This window comes from Rousettus aegyptiacus, unplaced genomic scaffold (genome assembly GCF_014176215.1).
Source record: "Rousettus aegyptiacus isolate mRouAeg1 unplaced genomic scaffold, mRouAeg1.p scaffold_m13_p_2, whole genome shotgun sequence".
NCBI lineage: Eukaryota > Metazoa > Chordata > Mammalia > Chiroptera > Pteropodidae > Rousettus > Rousettus aegyptiacus.
The window spans coordinates 43,551,343-43,570,481 of NW_023416295.1; the positions used below are offsets into that span (position 1 = coordinate 43,551,343).

Here is a 19,139-nt window from a genome sequence, read left to right on the forward strand (position 1 = left end):
AAAGTAAAAAGGTGAATTACCCCTTTAAATCATTAACTAAACTGGCATTTAAGTCTGGGCAGACTCCCAGGTTGGGCTGTTTGACTTTGCTAAGCATTGATAAGCTTCTGTGAAGCCTCCAGGGTAAGTGAGGCATGATCCATCATCCCTCCCTGGACAAATTTGGTCTGGCCTACCTTCTGCTAAAGCAGGCCTGAGGTATGCTCCAGGAACAAGCATCTTAGACTACTTATCACACAGTCCAGAATGTGAGGCTCCTGCTGATACCACCTTTCAACTTTTGGAAAGCCCTGCTCTGACCCCTCCTGGCTGTGCCCCTTGCCACAGAGTAAGGAGACTCTGGATATCAGACTCTGGATACCCTGGACCACCTCAGAATCTCTTGCCCAAATGCCTCAAGCCCAATTCCAAGGCCTGCCTACACTCCTTTCCCCATTCCCATCCTCACAAGGGCAGACAGGTGCCACTAGTGTATGCACTCATCAGCCTGAAAGTGGCCAAGGGGAGCCTCGGAGAGGTGCGCAGAGCTTTGGATATGTGGACTGCGGCATCCATTCTCATGCCTGAGAGGCCCTCTTCAGTCAGCCAGGAATGAGAAGAGAAGGGGGCAGCTTCTGCCAGCAACCCCCATGCCTCCACATCCTGGTGCAGAACTCTAAGGAGTCCAACAATTACACATTCATACTCGGCCTTCGGGTCGTTAGGAAGATAGTTATCAAGTTGGGAAAAAAGATATATTTTATGTATAACTTTTGCATAGTTGGATATATAGAATACAGACCTCCATTTGTACTCTTGCCGTTCCACAAATGTTAGGGGCAGCCCTAACTCCTACAATGTATTATTTACCTGTTGCGAGGAAAAGCTCTTCAAAATTGTTATTCTAAGTTTATTTGACATATAGTTAGGTCCAAATTGTATCCCAAGATGGTAAAAATTAAAAACTCATTAAAAATCTTGTTTGGATTTCTAAAATGTTTGGTAACCTTCTCCAATTTTTAATATTGTTTATGTCATTTTATAGAGTATGTTTTCCTGTTTTACTAATGTCCATATTTAAGCAGCATTTTCTAAAAGAATCTCTGAACACTTTTATCCTCCTGTGACATTCAAGGTACAGAGCTGAACCCATCAGATAAACAAACAGTGCAACATATCTTCAGTGTATCCTCTTTGATCTTGAGGATGTTATCACGCCTTTTCATATGTTCCAGATGTTTACTGATAGATTGAGTCTAATGCTAGATTTGAGACCTGTCCTGCAAATGCATACATTATATCTTCATTCCTATATTATCAGATAGTAAATAAAGGAGTAGAAACAGGTAAAGCTGAAAATGTTTAGTCATTAAACTACAGAGAAGAGAAGAAAGATAGCCTCAGTATTGCCTGGCAAGGTCCACTGTTATCATTCTATTTGCATTTTGACATGCCCTATACTACATCTTGAATCTTAGAATGGGAGGTGACCTCCTGGGAGAGTCTGTGCTAGGACCCTGATGGTAGTTTACAATCTGCCAACCAATCTCAGAGCTTTATTTGGTGGAGATCAAGTTGAGAGGTGGAAGGCTCAGTTTCTAAAGAAGTCAAAAGAGCATATTGATGAAGGCAAGAGAAGACCCAAGTTCTTGACTCAGTGCAATGATTAATAGGTTATTGCTGTTCAGGTACTAATACTGATGTATAATGGCGTTAGGGTAAGGGGGAGGAGAATTCATTTAGCTTACTGTTTTCCAAAACTACTAAACTATGAAACCCTTTTCTTTTGCAACAATGGGCAAAATTGACAGTCTAAGGAACACTCTTTGGGAAATGTTAGACTAAATCAGTAGTTTTCAACAGGAAGGGAGAACAGGGGTTTTGCCACACACACGCGCGCGCACACACACACACACTCTCTCTCTCTCTTAGAGGACATTTGGCATTGTCTAGAGACATTTTTAGATGTCACAGCTGGAGGTGGCCAAGGATTCTGCTAAGGATCCTACAATACATAGGACAGCTCTCCACAAAAAAAAAGAATTATCCAACCCAAAATATCATTAATACTAAGGAGTTAAGAAACCCTAGACTAGGTGAACTGTCTCTAAATCCTCTTTCAACTCTAAAACCCAAACGAGGTGAGATTTGTTTTTTTTAAAACACACTAAATTTTATTCTCTTACTCAAAGTCAGCTATAGGTCTGGGTGGCTCTCCAGAACAGTGTTCTTACATGTGTTTGCCCCACACAAACACATGGGCCGCTTTGATCTTATAGCACCTTCTTGTCAATACATGCTTCTATGAGTCTATGATTGCTCTGGCAGAGAAAGAGAAAGTGTAGAGAATCGTGCACTGGATCTTCAATGCTTCTATATGGATGTGACAAATATCTCTTCTACATTTTTTAAATAAGCAGCTTTACTGAGATATAATTCATATACCATACAATTCATCTACTCAGTGGTTTGTAGTATATTCACAGTATGTGCAATCATCACGGTCAATTTAGAACATTTCAGTCACACAAAAGAAACACTGTTCTCATTAGCAGTCACTCCCAATTTTCCAGTGCCCCCTGCCCCAGCCTTAGGCAACCACTAATTATTTCCTGTCTCTGTAGGATTTGTCTATTTGAGACATTGCTTATAAATGGAATCCTATAATGCGTGGTCCTTTGTGACTGGCTTCTTTCGTGTAGCATAATGTTTTCAAGATTCATGCATGTTTCAGCATGTATCAGTACTTTTTATTGTCAAATAATATTTCATTGTATGGATATGATACATTTTACTTATCCATTCACTAGTTGATGGAATTTAGGCCATTTCCACTTTTTAGATGTTATGAATAATGCTGCTATGAACATTTGTATACAAGTTTTTGTGTGGATATGTTTTCATTTATCTTGGGTTATATACCTAAAATGGGAATTGCTGGATCATATCATAACTCTGTATTTAGCCTTTTGAGAAACTGCCAGGCTGTTTTCCTAAATGGCTGCACCATTTTACATTCCCTCTAGCAATGAATGAAAGTTCTAATTTCTCCACCTCCCTCACCACCACTTGTGTGAAGTGGTATCTCATTGTGATTTTGAGTGCTATTTTTCTGAAGGCTATGATGTTGTGCATCTGCCATTCATATATCTTCTTTAAAGAAAGATCTATTCAAATCCTTTACCCATTTTTAAATTAGATTATTTGTCTTTTCATTATTGAGCTATAAGAGTTCTTTATGTGTTCTAGATACAGATCCCGGATCCGACATTTGATTTGCAAGTATTTTCTCCCATTCTACAGATTTCTTGCTGGTGTCCTTTGAAACACAAAAGTTTTTATCAAATTTGTTTATATTTTCTTTTGTTGCTTGTGCTTTTGGTGTCATATCCAAGCAACCACTGACTAATCTAAGGTCACAAAGATTTATACCTCTGTTTTCTTCTAAACTTTTATAGCTTTAGCTCTTACTTTGAGGTCTTTGTTCCATTTAGTGTTAATTTTTATATTTGGTGTGAGGTAAATGTCCAACTTTATCTGTGCGTGTGACATCCCATTGTCCCAATCCATTTGTTGAAAAGACTGCTTTCCCCACATTGGATTATCTTGGAACCCTTGTCAAAAAACAATTGACCATAAGTGTGAGGGTGTATGAGTTTTGAAAATACTTTTTTTCTGATATCTATAATTTTTTTTCTAACAAGGTAAGTAATAGGTCATACCTCAGGTTATTGTGACTTTTAAATCAAAAATTTTAGAAAAGCTACTTTTACAATTGTCTTGTTCCCCTAGAGCCATTTAGAAAAATACTACTTGCAGCTAAAAACATTCTTTCCCTTTAGAGGTATTTTGCCCACACAGAAAACAAATCTAACTAAACTAGGAAACTGAGGACACAACGGATATCCTTAATCTCTGGTTATGTGTTTTAATTTCCTCTTTTTGTCCTCATCTTTTTTTTCTTTTTATCCAAAAGAATAATAATGTTAACTTTTTGTGAAATACATGGAGATTGGTCATCTCTCTAGTGTTTGGGCCCAGAATATATTTCTTGGCTAAAAAATCTCTTTACCCACTTCCACACGTAGAAAGAACTAAAACATGGAATTCTAATTACCCAAATGAGGCACAGGGTTGTTTTCTCAAATAAAACAAGAGCTTCGGCTGAGAACATGTTTTGGGTTGAGGTGATTTTTGTAAAACCAATAAGCTCCAATTCTAGGCTCATTTTACTGCTCGCTGTATTTTTTCCCCAATTTATACTGGTTAATAATAGATTTCATTTTGTTCTATCATTTATATCATTAAGATTTTCTCTAGATTTAAGTGCTGTGTAGTTCTCCTTTAAACTTGTACAGGGACTGAACTTGGCAATGATTTAAGCTAATTAATTCATATGTCAGTTGTTAGCAAGATTCAGTAATTAAAGTCTACTTTAGAGTAAGTTATTAACTCTCTGATAAGAAAAAAAAAGCACTTTATCAACTTACCAGTTTTAGCTTTTCTAGTTGACAGATGAGATAGGGAAGTTATTGACTGTACATAATCACCTCTGTACATTCACCACTGAACAGCAGGGTCAAATGGAAGTCTAGGCTGTTCAAGGTCACAGTTTAAACCTAGAATAAACCAGTTAAGGTTAATAGGGGTTGGGAAGGGTGCCCTTGGATCTTGTTACCTTTGTGATACTGGCTCCTTAAATTTTGCAAAGTTCAATTTTGCTCTGTTCACAATTCTCAAATATCTAAACTAAAAACAGCCTAGACGAAGGATTTCAGATTGAGATCTAAGATATTAAATTGCTTTACTGTTTATGTTTTATTTTTATAATAGTTTTTAAAAATAACCTTTTAGATCATCTCCTTATGGACAGGCTAAAAGGAGGAACTCTAGTTATATGTAATGCCTGTGACACAACAGATATAGGCCTTTTATTTGCAGGCCTAAACTGGTCACAAGTTTCCATCTCATGATAGCAAGGTTCCCTTTTATTCTGCTTTGTTTCTTAGCTTGACATCTGGTTACGTTTATTCAGTTTGAGGACATGCCACAATGAGCCCTTTGCTTTCACCTAGTTGGCTCGTGATGAACTACTACCAAGGTAAGTCCAGGCCTGTGACTCTTTTGTGTGGTCAGTGTGTCTATAGTAGCAGTTCCCAAATTCAGCTAATCATCAGAATCAGCTGGGGTCGTTTCTAAAGAGCTTTTCAGGCCTCACCCCAAATGTGCTGAATCTGAATCTCTAGGGAAGCGGCAATGAATCTGTATGTTTCAACCTTCCCAATGTGATTCTGATTTTCAGCCAAGTTTGAGACATGGTCCAAGACTCTCTCCAGGTACTTGGAGGTGCCATGGGTTTTAACCTTTGGGCATTTGTTGCCTCTCAGAATCTGCTGTCTGCTTGCCAGAAGATTCTGAAAAGAGCGGCAATGCTTATTTGCAATCTGCCCTTGATGACTACTTATTGCCTGGCAAAGAGCCCTGTGTTCCTTCTCTGTCCACTCTTATTCCCTTGGGCTGTTTTTGTGACTTATTTATTTTTTCAAGCTGCCCAGCACTGGCCCTGGTGAAAAAGATAAACTTTGGTCCTGAGAGACCCAGCATGGACTCTCAGCACAGCCTTCTCTATGGGTGCTATTTGACTCGTCTATAAAACAGAGATAATATTGTCCTCCCAAGGATGTTGTGAAGACCAATAAAATGTTTCTGTATCACCTCTAGAACACAGTGCACCATGTACTAGGCATTATTACTTGTCTACTTCTAGGAATGTGTTGGGTTAATGAAGCTTGCTCATCTATTTTCTCTGATTGCAGCCTCCTGGATTGCTCTGGGCAGTGTTTCTCAAAGTCAGGGAAACAGATCACCTACATCTTGGCCCATGATAGAAGGGTGGGGCTGGGCAAAGAAGTGCTCCACACACAGCTGGGCTCCCCCCTAATAGTCATTCTAAAAGTTCAAGTGCAGAGGAGGGCTTCTGGAGTGTTGGGAATGTTCTGTTTCTTGATCTGGGTTCTGGTTACGTGGGTGTGTTCGGTTTGTGAAAATTCACTGAACTGTTCACTTACAATAAACACATTCTACTATATGTATGTTATACTGAAATAAAAAAGTGCAGAAAGTTAGAGTTGCATGGGCCAAATCTGCACGCCATGTGGGCCCTCCCTAGTCTGAGAGGCTGGCCCTGTGCCCTCACATACACTCCTAGTAGTGATGCAACTTCCTTTGTGAGAAGGGTCACGAAGGGTGTTTTCATCATTTATATTCCTAGTGTTCACCCTAAACTGCTTAAAGTAAGTGAATTCATTCCCTGGCCAACAAGGAGTGGAGATCACTCATTGCCTGAAAGCATCAGCAACTCTGGCATTTTCTCACGGAAGGGTGAAAGAGGTGGATTCTAGGGTAATTACCTCTGTGTAATTGAAAACTAAATCACTGATGACTGCATAGTTTAAATATCCATTTAAATACCTTCACTTTAATGCACTTATTTTTGCAAAACATGCTACCCTCAAATAGGCTGTTAATTTTTCTAACGGATTAAAATCTGAGTACATTAAAAACTAGCACAGCTCAAATAGATGCCCTCTTTTTTCAGAGATCATTACTGAGAGTTTTTCTTTTTCTTTAATCCAGGTATTTGAACAATCTAATAGTCCCAGATCTGTAAGGATACAGGTCTTGCCCAAAGGAGATCAGGTTTTCTATGCAGATTCTGATTCGGTGGGTCCTAAAGAGCCCTGAGATTCTGCATTTCTAACAAGCTCCTAGGTGGTGCTGATGCTGTTGGTCTGAGGATCGCAACTTGAGTAGCAATTATTCAGAATAAGTACTGACTAGAAGTCTGTATAAATATCTGAGCTTCAGTTTCCTGGTATATATATTTCTAAGGTCCCTTCTAACTGTACAATTCCACAGTTCCATAATCCCTGTTTGCCAATTAACCAATTTTTCTTTAGACTACTGATTCTCATTGTTTATAAGCTATTATTATATTAGATATTGTTCTATGTTAGAAGGCCATGTAAAAACTCATGCTTATAGCGGACAAATTTTATTTTTCAAATGTCTACAAGTCCACCTCAATCCATGGGAAGTTTTGGCTAATAATAACATGATGTTGGGCTTGGACCATAACCTAAACTTGAGTCAGCAGTGTTAGGCTTTGGTTAGATAAGCAGGTGTGAACCTAGGAGTATAACCAAAAGAAAGGCACAGCTAATCTTACCAGAATAGGCAGTCCTTATGTAAATACTTTACTAAAATAGACAAAGATGGGAATTGCTTCAGAACAAAGAAAAACTCAAGAACTGGCATTATTTAGCTTGTAAAGAGAGGACAAAGGGTGCCTTAAGAATCATTTTTTAATGACAGCAGAAATGATCATATCCTCTAAAGTAAGTGGCTTTATGGTGCATCAAAATAAATTTAGGTGAGCTCTAAGACAGAACTTTCTCATGATAATGACCCAAGATGATAGGATTGCCACTGGTAATTTCTGTTTAAAGACTATTAAAACCAACCATAACCCTACTCCATCACCTATCAGTTGTGTCATTAGTTGATATATCAACTGGGGTTCGGTGCAGATACCATTCCAGGCATTGAATACAAGGAATGATATGCTTAGAAGCCATTAGAGGAGCTAGAAGAACAGATGTTAGAGAGAATTGTACTTAAACTTCCAGGTCATACCACATAGCAACAAACTAGAGGTCAAGAAGCTGTGGAAAGCACTACCAATATCACAGGCACTTCTCACCAATCGGGTTGGTGGCAATACAAAGGCACAGAAAGTCTGACCACTAAAAATCACATCTAATATAGCATGCACATGGGTGACTAAAAGGGAAAACTAACAGGCAGTGAAAATAGCCTCCACCTTCCTTGAACCTTCCAAATTTCATATCATTCATTATATATGATTGACAAAATCTATACAGAATCCTATTAGCAGGGTAGTCTAAGAGTTATAGTTGTTGGTTTTTTTTAAAAAAAAAACTCTAAGGCAGTTTTTATTGGAGTATAACATAAATACATAATACACAAATCATAAACAGCTTGATAAATTTTTATGAAGTGAACACACCCGTTTAACCAGCACCCTGATTGGGAACCAGAATTTACTAGCATACCAGAAGCCCTCCTCATGCGCTTTTCTAGGCATTATCCTCCCTGAAAGTAGCTACAGCCTTGGCTTTTAACACCCTTGAGCAATTTTGCTTATTTTTGAACCTTATATAAAGTGGGATGCTACAGTATGTACTCTTTGTAACTGGCTTTTCTCACTCAACATTGTATTTGTTAGAATCACCCACATTGTGTGTAGCAATAGTGTCCTCATTTTCATTGCTGTACAGTGTCCTGTTGGATGAGTGACACAATTTATGTATTCTACTACAGATGGATATTTGGGTTGTTTCCAGTTTAGAGTTATTACAAATAGTGTAGCTACAAACAGTAGTGAATACATGTATGCATTTCCAGTAAATATATGAGAATGGAGTTTCTGAGATATAAGAGATGCATATGTTTAGCTCAAGTAGATACTGCCAGTTTTCCGAAGTACTGGGTGTGCCACATGCTTATCAAAACTTATCTGTTTTTAAATTTTTTAAATAATTTTATTTTTTTTTATTTTTAGGTGAGAGAATCCTTGGTTGACCTCACAGATTGTAAGGACCTTGCCAGTTTACAATCCCTTATGTTTTTTTTTTTTTATTTTTTATGCCTGCAGCACTGTTTTTAAAATTTAAGCCATGAAATGCCTGTCCAAGTCTTTCTCCAAATTTTCTCTTGGCTTATCTGACTTTCTCTTGTTTTCTTTGTAGTTTTTTATTCTTAATGAGTCCTTTGTTGGCTATATGTATTGAGACTATCTTTTGGCACTCTGTGGCTTGTTTTTTTACTCCTTTAATAGTGTCTTTTAATGAAGACATTCATAATTTTGATGTAGTTCAGTTCATCGGAGGTTTTCCTTTATGGTTTGTTTATTTTGTGTATGTTCAGTTCAAGAAATATTTGCTGACTACAAGATCATAAAGGTATTCTCCTATGTTTGTGTGTGTGTGTGTGTTTGCGTGTGTGTGTGTGTAAGCTTTATTGTATTGCTCTTCACATTTGGCTTTATAATCATCTGGAATTGATTTTTTTTTTGTATAACGAAGAGTAGGAAATAACAGTTTTGAGTCTTCCAATTCTTGTATACTGTGGGGTGGGGATGGAGTATCTATAGAAGGTGGTGAAAATGAATGCTGAGTGCCAAGAGAGCATATCTAACAGTTAACTTAGGTGAATTTTTACACTATAGGACAGTTAGCTCCTTTTAAATGTGATCATCTGGGATCGCCATTTTCTACATTTTACACTTCCCTAATGGCAACAGTCCACCTGTGGCAGTTACTTTACCTCTTCTTTCTTACCGTGCCCCTTGGAATGTCATCATTGTTTCCAGAGCACTGTATTCTTTTTTTTTAGAAATAACAGCAAGAATTTATCTGCTTTCAGATAAATAAAAATAAAACCATGGTTAGACTTGGTGGGTAAAGGTGACTGTTAGTTTACTTTTAATAAACTTTAATTTTACTACCTAATATAAGAAGGTATGGTCAGATATGGGGCATTGTTCTGAAAGAGGAAAAGTGGGTTCTCCTAAGTGGGTTAAACAAGTTCCTTTGCCCCAGCTCTTCCCTATTGACAAGCACAGTGATTTTCTGCAATTTTTTTTTATGTGGAATAATTGATGTCTCGATCCTATGTAAGATATTATAAAAAGCAGGAAACAAGTTCCCTGGCTCCCCTACACCAGACTTACCCCCAATAGGGTCTTCCCCTAGAAATTTGGGGTGACCCCTGGAACAATAAATAAATCTAGAACATAATTCTTCTCAACAACCTTGTACCTGAATCCCTGCTCTTTCCTTTGACATTTGGATTTACACTTTTGTTCCCTAATAATAATAGCTGAAGTGGGTTTTTTAATTATTCAACTCAATTTTGTGTTCCCATATCTCTGGGCTATTAGGAAAAGTAACACTGCTCATCGCAGGTGATACTGAGATGGTTATTTCTAAGTCATATAGTTTCAGGATCTTACACAGTGCCAATACTTTTGTAATGGGTTGGTTGTCCCAGCTGGTCCTTAACAAATACACAGTGATGCTGCCAAGACTGATATATGCTGTAGGTGTCCCCATGGCCCATTTATGTCTAGGAGCCTTCTATTATTGGGTCTCCTAGAGGTCTGACCATCTGCATAGATGTAGCTGATAGCCATTGCTCCTAGGTTCTTCCAATTCCTGTTTGTCAAGCATTCTTCTAATTGCTTTATATCCATTGTCATAGTTAATCCTCATAATAACCCTATATTATAGTTACTATATAGTTACTATTATTATCCACATTTTATAGATTAGGACGTCAAGGTTAGGTAACATGCCCAAAGCTCTCATTTCTCTTTACTGGTGATGATTTTGCTGTGGACTGATTTTCCTTACTCTTTCGTGTGAATGCTCAATTATAATCTAATGGCCCACCCTTGCCCTGCCTCTCAGATCTTACACAGACCTCTTGTTATCATCTCCACTTGCCTCCAGAATTGATCTTTGCGAAGACCCATCACACCAAGGCATGTCAGTCATCCGAGTTAATCTCCTTATTCATTTCATGAAGCAAGTATTTCTAGGCACCAGCTATATGTCCAGCGTGAGTTCTGATGACTGAATGGGATAAGCAACAAAAGAAGTACAAGACTCCCTTTCATAGGAAACACAAATGGAACTTAACTTAATTAGAAAGAAAAGGAAATCCTTCCATCTCTAACCCATTGATCAGACACTTGAGACTCAGGCATATGAACAGCTATTATTGTTTTTGATAGTCTTTTTTTTTTTTTCTGAGTCATCTCCCAGAAATAGCAGAAGTTTCCTCTTATGCTCATTTGAAAGCTACTGACCCCTGAAAGGCCCACCTCCACCCACGATCCCCCTTGGGGGTCAGCGGGTCTCAAGTCTCAACTTCCCAAATCTCCAGTACACTCAAGGCTTCCACCGGGGTTAGGATGAGAATGGAATTTAGGGGAATTGAAAGTGCCGTTTGAGAGTCAGCATAGTTTTGATAGATTTTAGGGATGAACCTGATACCTAATCACTATATGTAAGATTTATATAGAAAAATATGTACACGTCCCCCCCACCAAAAAAAAAAAAGCACTTTGGAACTCAATCTGGTGACACTCCTTGATTACCATGTAACAATGTTACATTCTTTGCATTTCTTAGGTGCCTTAATTTAAAAACCTGTCCACTTTAAAGTGAAACTTCTGGTTTTCTCTATTCTTTACTCTCCCGAATTGAAATAAAAGTTTCTTCCTGACACCGTTCTTGACTTGAGCAAATTAGTGCCTCTAGCCACTTCAGAGAAAATGGAGCTCTCTCATAGGGATCATTTAAGACTTTACAGCCTTTTTTTTTCAAAGTTCTAATTACCATCATTTATATGGAATCTCCTGAAAATTAATCCTTCATTAACTGAATGTAAGATGGTCTACTGTGGGAGCTAGTGTACTAGAACATTTCATTTGAGAGTTCTGTGACCATGAATTTAGTCCTAGAGAAGGGAAAATCAGAACCATTGTCTCATATGGCCACCCCATTATGCAAGTCTGGTACAGAAGCCTGATGGAAAGCAGAATGTCAGGGCTTCATAGGAAGAAACAAAATCCCAAGCCCAGTGAGTGAACCTCTCATTGCTTCTTCCTCAGATTAAGAGCAATTTCAGTAGGATGCGACCCCCGGGCATAGCGCCTGCAGGAAGGGGAGAATACTGAAGTGGAAGATAACCCTAATTTGCTTTGAGGAATTTTTAAACCTCCACCCACCTCAGATTTGTCTTCTGTGAAATGGGGTCATGATCCCCATTTAACAGGAATATGATAAGATCATATGAAAATACTTTGTAAATTTTAATGCAGTCCATATATCACTACAGATTTTGAAAAGTCATTTTTATATTTCCTTTGCCTTTCAATCTAGAAAGTGCCCTGATTGGCCATATGAGCACATTACATATTTTAAAATTACTGCTAGACATTGGCAGTGGTGGTAGTAACAGCAAGGAAAACAGACAGAGGAGGGTGGGTGGTGGGGTGTGTGTTTGTGTACACCTGTGTGCTGGGTTTTCTTCATGCCCCACGAAGCTCTGTGAAAGCTGTCTAATGTTCAAACAGAAAGGAACACAAATCAGGGAGTCTCTCCAGATATCAGAGAATCTACATTAATCTTACTGTCAGAATAACTGTCCATCCCAAATTCATTACTTTTTTTAAAAACACAATAGCCATTTTTTATTGCTCATAGTTTTCAAAGAGATGTGGAGTTTTTTGTTTTTTGTTTTTTTTGCTTTGCTAAATTGGTTAAGATTTCTTAAATTAGCTCTTAAGACAAGAGCTTATGTTAAAATTGGTCTAAGAGACAGGTACATTCCAGTCTGGAAGCAAGAATGACCTAGTATAGATGCCTTTTTCCAATTTTACTCCAACGGAATTCTTAGGCTGGATTCTACCTCTTTAAAAAAAAAAAAAATGATGGGGGAAGAGAGTGTCACGGATGTGCATGGACTCAGTAAAGGTGGAGAAAGGAAAGCTGAGAGTGACTCACACCAGAGGATGATTATGCTTCCACCACCACAAGCCTGAGGCTGGGAGCTCTCACATTGGGAGATGAGGCAGATCTTCACATGAAAGCAGGTGACCCACCCTAGAAAAGAAGCTAGATTCATTGTTAGCTTCTAGACTGTAGTTAAAATGTAAGAATAGTCATACACTGTGTCCAGTACACTCAAAGGCCTTAAAAATGCTCATATCTTTTGGTGAACCACTTCAGTCTTACAACTCTGTGCTTAGGAAGTAATTAAGCATATATGCAAAGATTGAGCTACTAGGCAGATCGTCCAACCTATGTTCATCATACAAAAATAGTAAAAGCAATCTAAGTATCCAACTATGAGTTTAGTTAAATAAATATATCCATATATTGTATACTATTTAAAGTAATGTTATAGATAAATATTTATTAATATAAGATATCTAAAATTTATTAAGAACACAGTTAACCAACCAATACATACTCACAGATTCCATTTTTGAAAAATGAATGTGTGAATGTAAGTGTAGTTTTAAAAACTCAAATCTTCTGTTTTAAGCTGGTGGACTGATTACATGCATTTAATCTCCCCTTGCACTCCAAATACCACTAAAATAATTTTAAAACACTGACAAAGAACAAGGTAAGAGTACAAAAAGGAACTCTCGCTGGCTTCACCGCCAACCCAACTCAGAGTGTTGCCTCCATTTATCGAAGTGGAAGAATGCTGAAGAATGAGACAAGAAAATGGGAAATGGAGATTTTTACTTATTTTATACTTTCTGTACTATCTGACCTTTTTCATTGGTATGTATATATCTTGGTAACTTTGAAAGTTATTGAAGGATGGATACAAATATGTTCATATAGTAGTATCACACCATTTTGCACTTAGTTTCACTAGGATTCACCAAAACTTGGTGGGGGCAGGTGGCCAAAGAGAAAGAATAAAGGAGGAGGGAAAGGGGAGAAAGCGAGGAGAAGCAGGATAGCAAGAGAGAACATTCTCAATGATATGGCGATTTCTGCCTGATGTTCCTTTCAGTTAGCTTGGACTTAACCCAAAGTAAATCTGAAAGAGGGGATGTGAATGTGACCCATTCTGATCCCCAGCGCTTTTCAGACTTTGAGTGTCTGTCATGGGAGTGTGATTCTAGAGTTAATAGATTCTTTTATTTTTTTGTTTGTTTACATTTAAATAACATCACTTTTAAATACGTTACTTCGTTACTTCGTTAGACATTCATCTGAGGAAGCACAACATTCTGTTCCAATGCTGAGTGACTTAAGGTACTTTCAAGGGTAATTCTCATTCCTCCCTTAATTTAGACAGTAATTCCCAAAACTATAGAAAGCCAGTGCAGAAATTAGTAATTAGTTATAGTATTAAGATGTTTTTTATTTTCTTCCCCTCTCTCTTTAGTCATATTTTCTATTTGAATAATGAGGAAGTATTCCTTTTGTAGTATAGAAAACTATATTTTAAAAAAATTTTAACCATCTCTGTAGCTCTCATTCCACCTTCACCTGGCCAGGGGTCACCCAGTGGCTCACTCTCTTTTCCAAAGGCAACAAGATAACATGACTCAACTCTGCTCTTTAGAGCCATCTCCTTTCCTCTTGCTGCCGCATATGGAGCACATTTTAGCGATAAAATGCCACAGCATCACAATTTTGTATCTTATAAAACGTACCCAATCCCGATCTGTGTTATATGATACTAATAACTAGCCCCTCAATTGTTTTTCCTTTTGTAAAATGCTTTTTGAAATTTTAAGAATGCAGATTTATATTCGTCAGTAAGAAATTTTTTGAGAATTTGAAATATACTTGGAAAATGTCATTTGTAGCAGTAACATTAAATAGGCTACTACTTTATAAATTAAAAACTCATTCAAGAAACTGCAGATAATGTAGAAAAGGAATTCACATACTGATGATTAATCCACGCTTCTGCCTGCAGAACTGAGCAATTAGGATTGGACTGTTCCCAAAGAATAACTTTGAAATCCTGAAAGGACGATCAAGATTTATCTCTGAGGCTTGTTGGATAACCAAATCCTTTGGCTACTCTAGAAGTTAGAGAGTAAGATGCAGCTGAGGGCTCCTTTAAGAGGGCTTTAACCTGTGCAAATATGTCCTGATTGGTAGCCTGACTAGCTTTCAGGGTTAATGTTTCCGATCTGTAGAAAGTGAGACTCCAAGACTATATGTTCTCTATGGAGGATGGAACTTGGATAGATACCTAGTTACACGTTTGGGATCCAGTTTTTAATACCTTGGTATGTGAGGCTTAAGAATTTATTTAATCTCCTGGATCCCTTCATTTTTACAGATTTAAAATGGAATCCTACTCTTTGTTTATTCTTCATATTATGTGAGAGGCTCCCTATGGGTGTACAGTGCTAGAGTTCTAAGGTGTAAGAATAAGCTTTAAAATATTTATTAAGAAAAAAGGATGGAGTACACACTGTCTACAGCAGAGTTGTTGGGCCTTTTTATTGTGGGAAGCAGATAAGCTGTTCTAGATGAGCCCAGCAAGAAGCCTGGAAACATCTTCATGCTCTCCTTTAGCACTTTGTTTACTTGTTAAATTAATACCATGGCAACGAGAATTGCAGTTTCTTGCATGGAATCTATCTCTAATAAAACACACACCTGGAAGCTGTCAACAATAATATGCTTGCCAAGTTAGAGTGAGCCCATTGACAGGGCTGGCATGGATCAGCCTTAATCCTTTCTCAGGGCACTAAAGCAAAGGACACAGGAGAGCAGCTGTCAGGGGTGCTCAGGTGAATCCCATTCTGCCTGACCATCCATCAACAGGAGCCATGCACCACAGCTGCCTCCCCTGTCATCTGCTGTTAGGACTGCTGAGAGTCTATTACATACAGCAAGCTCAGCTGAACCATGTTTGGGAGATCTCAAAAACAGCTACGAGTCCAGATATACATTCTAAAAAATCTTCTTGAAACAAAGGTCTGTCTCAGATCTGCTGAGATGCCTGACTACATTCCACCCTGAGCTTCTTTGTTCATCACCTCCAAGATCTTGGACTTGCTGCTCAGCCACTTACCTGATACCTACCTGCACCCCCAAACTCACCACAGCTTTTCTAGGATAGTCTGTCCATTGCACTATTTTACCCGGAACCCTTAGTTATGCTAAAATTTCCTTCCAGTTCTGATTGTGCTCCAGTTTTAACTCTAGTGCCATTCTAAGGATTAGTCCCATGCCCCACCCCCACCAAGCCTTCTGGGTTGGCCCATCCTGGATCTCCATGCCACCCTCATCCACTCCACCCTGCCCCGCCTTCTTCTTCATTGGGTCAGTGCCCTGTTGCAGAAGACCAAAGTACAAACCGTGCTAGTCTGTACCACTCTTTTAGCCCTTGGTCACATATGAGAGATAGATCTTGGACCCGTCCCTTAGAGTCTACAATATTTGATAATAAAAGAGATGGCGATGAGATTTTTTCTGCTCCCACTGCTTTTTAATTCCTAATTTCCCTGCCTCTGAGATGGGGATTGAATAGGGAAGTACCACTTGATCTGGAGAGGATGAATTAGACGCACTTAGGTTATGGAGCTTGGCATCAGTTGGGAGGAATGGTAACCTAACTACCAGTCCAACCATGATATCCACTTTTATACTTTAAACATCTAAAACAAAAACAGTTATGAAAATACTGACCTGCTTGTGAGAGCAGAATCAAATGAGGTAATGGATGTGAAAGCACTTTGCCAACTGTAAACTATTTAAAACGAACCACCTAGTGATTATTTTCAAAGGAAACAGCCAAGACCTTCGGTGGAAAAGTCAGTGCCGCTCCCACCTCCTGCCCTCTCCTCAGCTGCACCCCTAGTGTCCTAGCGCCCACTGCCTTCTATCAGACCCAATCTCCCACTCCCTTTTCCTCACCCCATATTTCCTCACACCCTTCAGCACCAGTAGAAACTTCCCAACTATCTGTTGATCTCATTATCAGATTGATTATAGAAATTTAAAGTCAGGCATAAATAAGAATTCTTCAGGAATACATTTACATTTTAAAAGAGTTTGTTAATCAAAAGAATTTTGTATTGATGGAATGATTCATAGAGAAAAAAGGGAAACTTTTTTTTTTAATGTGGTTTAGGCTTAGTTTTCAAATTTTAAATACACATGATAGTCATCAGAAATGTGTTCATATTTTCACCCCAAAATATGTACAAAAATATTCACAGGCACATTATTTGTAATAGCCCCAAACCAGAAACAATCTAAATACTGATCAGCAGAAGAATAGATAAATTGTAATCTATTCACATAAAGGAATACTACACAGCAATGAGAATTAATGAACTAAAACTTTATGCAACAAAATGGATAAATCTCAAACATGAGGGTGAATAAAGGAAGCCAGGCACGAATGAATATATACCATATAACTCCATTTATAGAACACTAAAAATCAGACAAAATGAATCTCTGATGTTAGCAGTCAGGATAACGTTTACCTATTTGGTGCGGAGGTAATAGTGACTAGGAAGGAGGCACAGGGCAACTTTCACAAAAGTGCATTGATTTTGTGAAAATTCATTGTGCTATAAACTTATATATGCATGCATGTGTGCTAAATTAACATGTGCATGTTTTAAAGTTAAAACATTTTAATTTAATATAATACGTGTTATACTGAAATTTAAATTTAAGTATCCATGCATATATACTTAACATTTTACTAAAAATTAGCAACACATATTTACTTTAGAAAATCTATAATATAGGAAACATGTAGTGTTAAAGGATAGCTTCCAAAAAAAGGTAAAATCATAATTCATTTAAACATCAAATGAACACATATCAAAGATTTTATTTAACTCATCAATTAATGAGGGAACCAGCAAGATATTATAGCCAGTTCAAATGGATTTGATTTACAGAGATTTATATTATCTACCAGACAGAATTCATTTGCATCGAATTAATAGGAATCATTTATATAGCTATGGACAGGAAACATTTACCTAACTATCAATTTTTTACATGTTAACCTCTTTCTGAGTTGTAAAATAATGTAGTCAAAGACAGTGAAAGGAGGAATGACCAGAATGGCTGAGCTAAATTTCATCTACTAAATTTCAAAGGCTTTATTATACTTGAGTAAACTCAAAACAACCCACATCTTTCTATTCAGGGATAACTTGCCTATATAAATTTTGTGCCACATTTTTTTTACTAGCATATGAGAATTGTCTTATATCCATAGCAAAAAAATAAATACTTCCCTTTTTTCTCTACAGATGCTCCATACTGAGTACAGATTTTCCCTTTGTTTTAGAAGGCATTTGTTCACATTTCTGATTATTTCCTTAGCATACTCTCTTAGAAGGAAAGTACTGGGTTAAAAGATATGACTATTTTAAGACTCTTGATACATATTGCCAAATATTTGTAAGAATACTTTGAACCACATAGTTAGGTTGGAGGAAGGGAGCAAGGAAAAACCTTTCTAGGCTACTCGCATACTCCTTCCTGTAAGACTTAAGGAGTAAAATGTATGTTAACAGCCTTGCAGCTACCCACTACCTGACTTCTTCTCCTTTGCTTTTGGACTCTGCCAAGATTGAGTAAAAACTCAGTCATTGACTGAGGGAAAAGTGTAAGCTGGCACAGTAAACCATAAAATCCAAGTTGAAACACGAAGTCAAGACTGGAAGAGATCCCTCTACATTGATGACTTCGTCTGTATTAGGTTATAAATCCCTCGAGGGATTTTCCAGAACAGAACTCAAACTCCACTTCCTCCATAGGACTTCCTGTGTTCACACATATTTTCTGATCTGTTACAGACAAGAGTAAAAGTTACAATTCTACAGATACGCTTTATCATACTTCCTTTTCCAGGAATGTCTTAAAGGACATTTCACTTTTAGATTTCATCCTTGTTTTATAAAATAACATCTAAATCTTGGGTAACGACTCAAAAACAACAGTTGTGTGTGTGTGTGTGTGTGTGTGTGTGTGTGTGTGTGTGTGTGTGTGTGTGTTTGAATCCAACATGATCTCTTATTTAAAAAGGGGAGGGGGGGTGCAAAATTAAATAAAAAGCAAACCAGAAAAATCTGGATGGGGTGGGGTGCTCAATCTGCAGAATTTAGTCCAAATTGGCTTTTTAATTAACACAAGTTACTACTTCTCAGTGAAAGAAAATTTCTTTCCCTTTCAGAAGATAACAGAAGTGTGATCTAACATAGCAGAATTATTTCAACATCTTCCAAAGCTGCACCGTCTCATCTGGAGATAATAAAAGGTCCATTCCTCTGTGTTTATTTCAGAAGTTTCATTCTCTGGAATGACCTAAGGTTACAGACTGTAGAGCATTTGCCAGATAAAGAAAGCTGCTGCCTGGATACTATTTTAAAAGCCTCTATTCTCCAGGAGAATGCCTCTAAGGTCTCCTTGGAGTAGAAAGAGACCCCTTTTGCCCTTACTGATAACATTGCCTTCTCCACAGGGTGAGGGCAGAAAAGGGAC

At 37.8% G+C, this 19,139-nt stretch overlaps 1 long non-coding RNA gene across 4 annotated transcripts in view; it reads left to right on the plus strand.

The window, feature by feature from the left end:
* Positions 1-9,158, plus strand: part of LOC107514668 — a 50,296-nt gene extending 41,138 nt beyond the window's left edge. For all 4 annotated transcript variants that reach the window (XR_004955690.1, XR_004955691.1, XR_004955689.1 and 1 more), the window contains 2 exons: positions 4,989-5,080; positions 8,624-9,158. This is a non-coding gene — a long non-coding RNA (uncharacterized LOC107514668). The remainder of the gene's footprint in view (positions 1-4,988; positions 5,081-8,623) is intronic.
* The last annotated feature ends 9,981 nt before the right edge of the window (positions 9,159-19,139 follow it).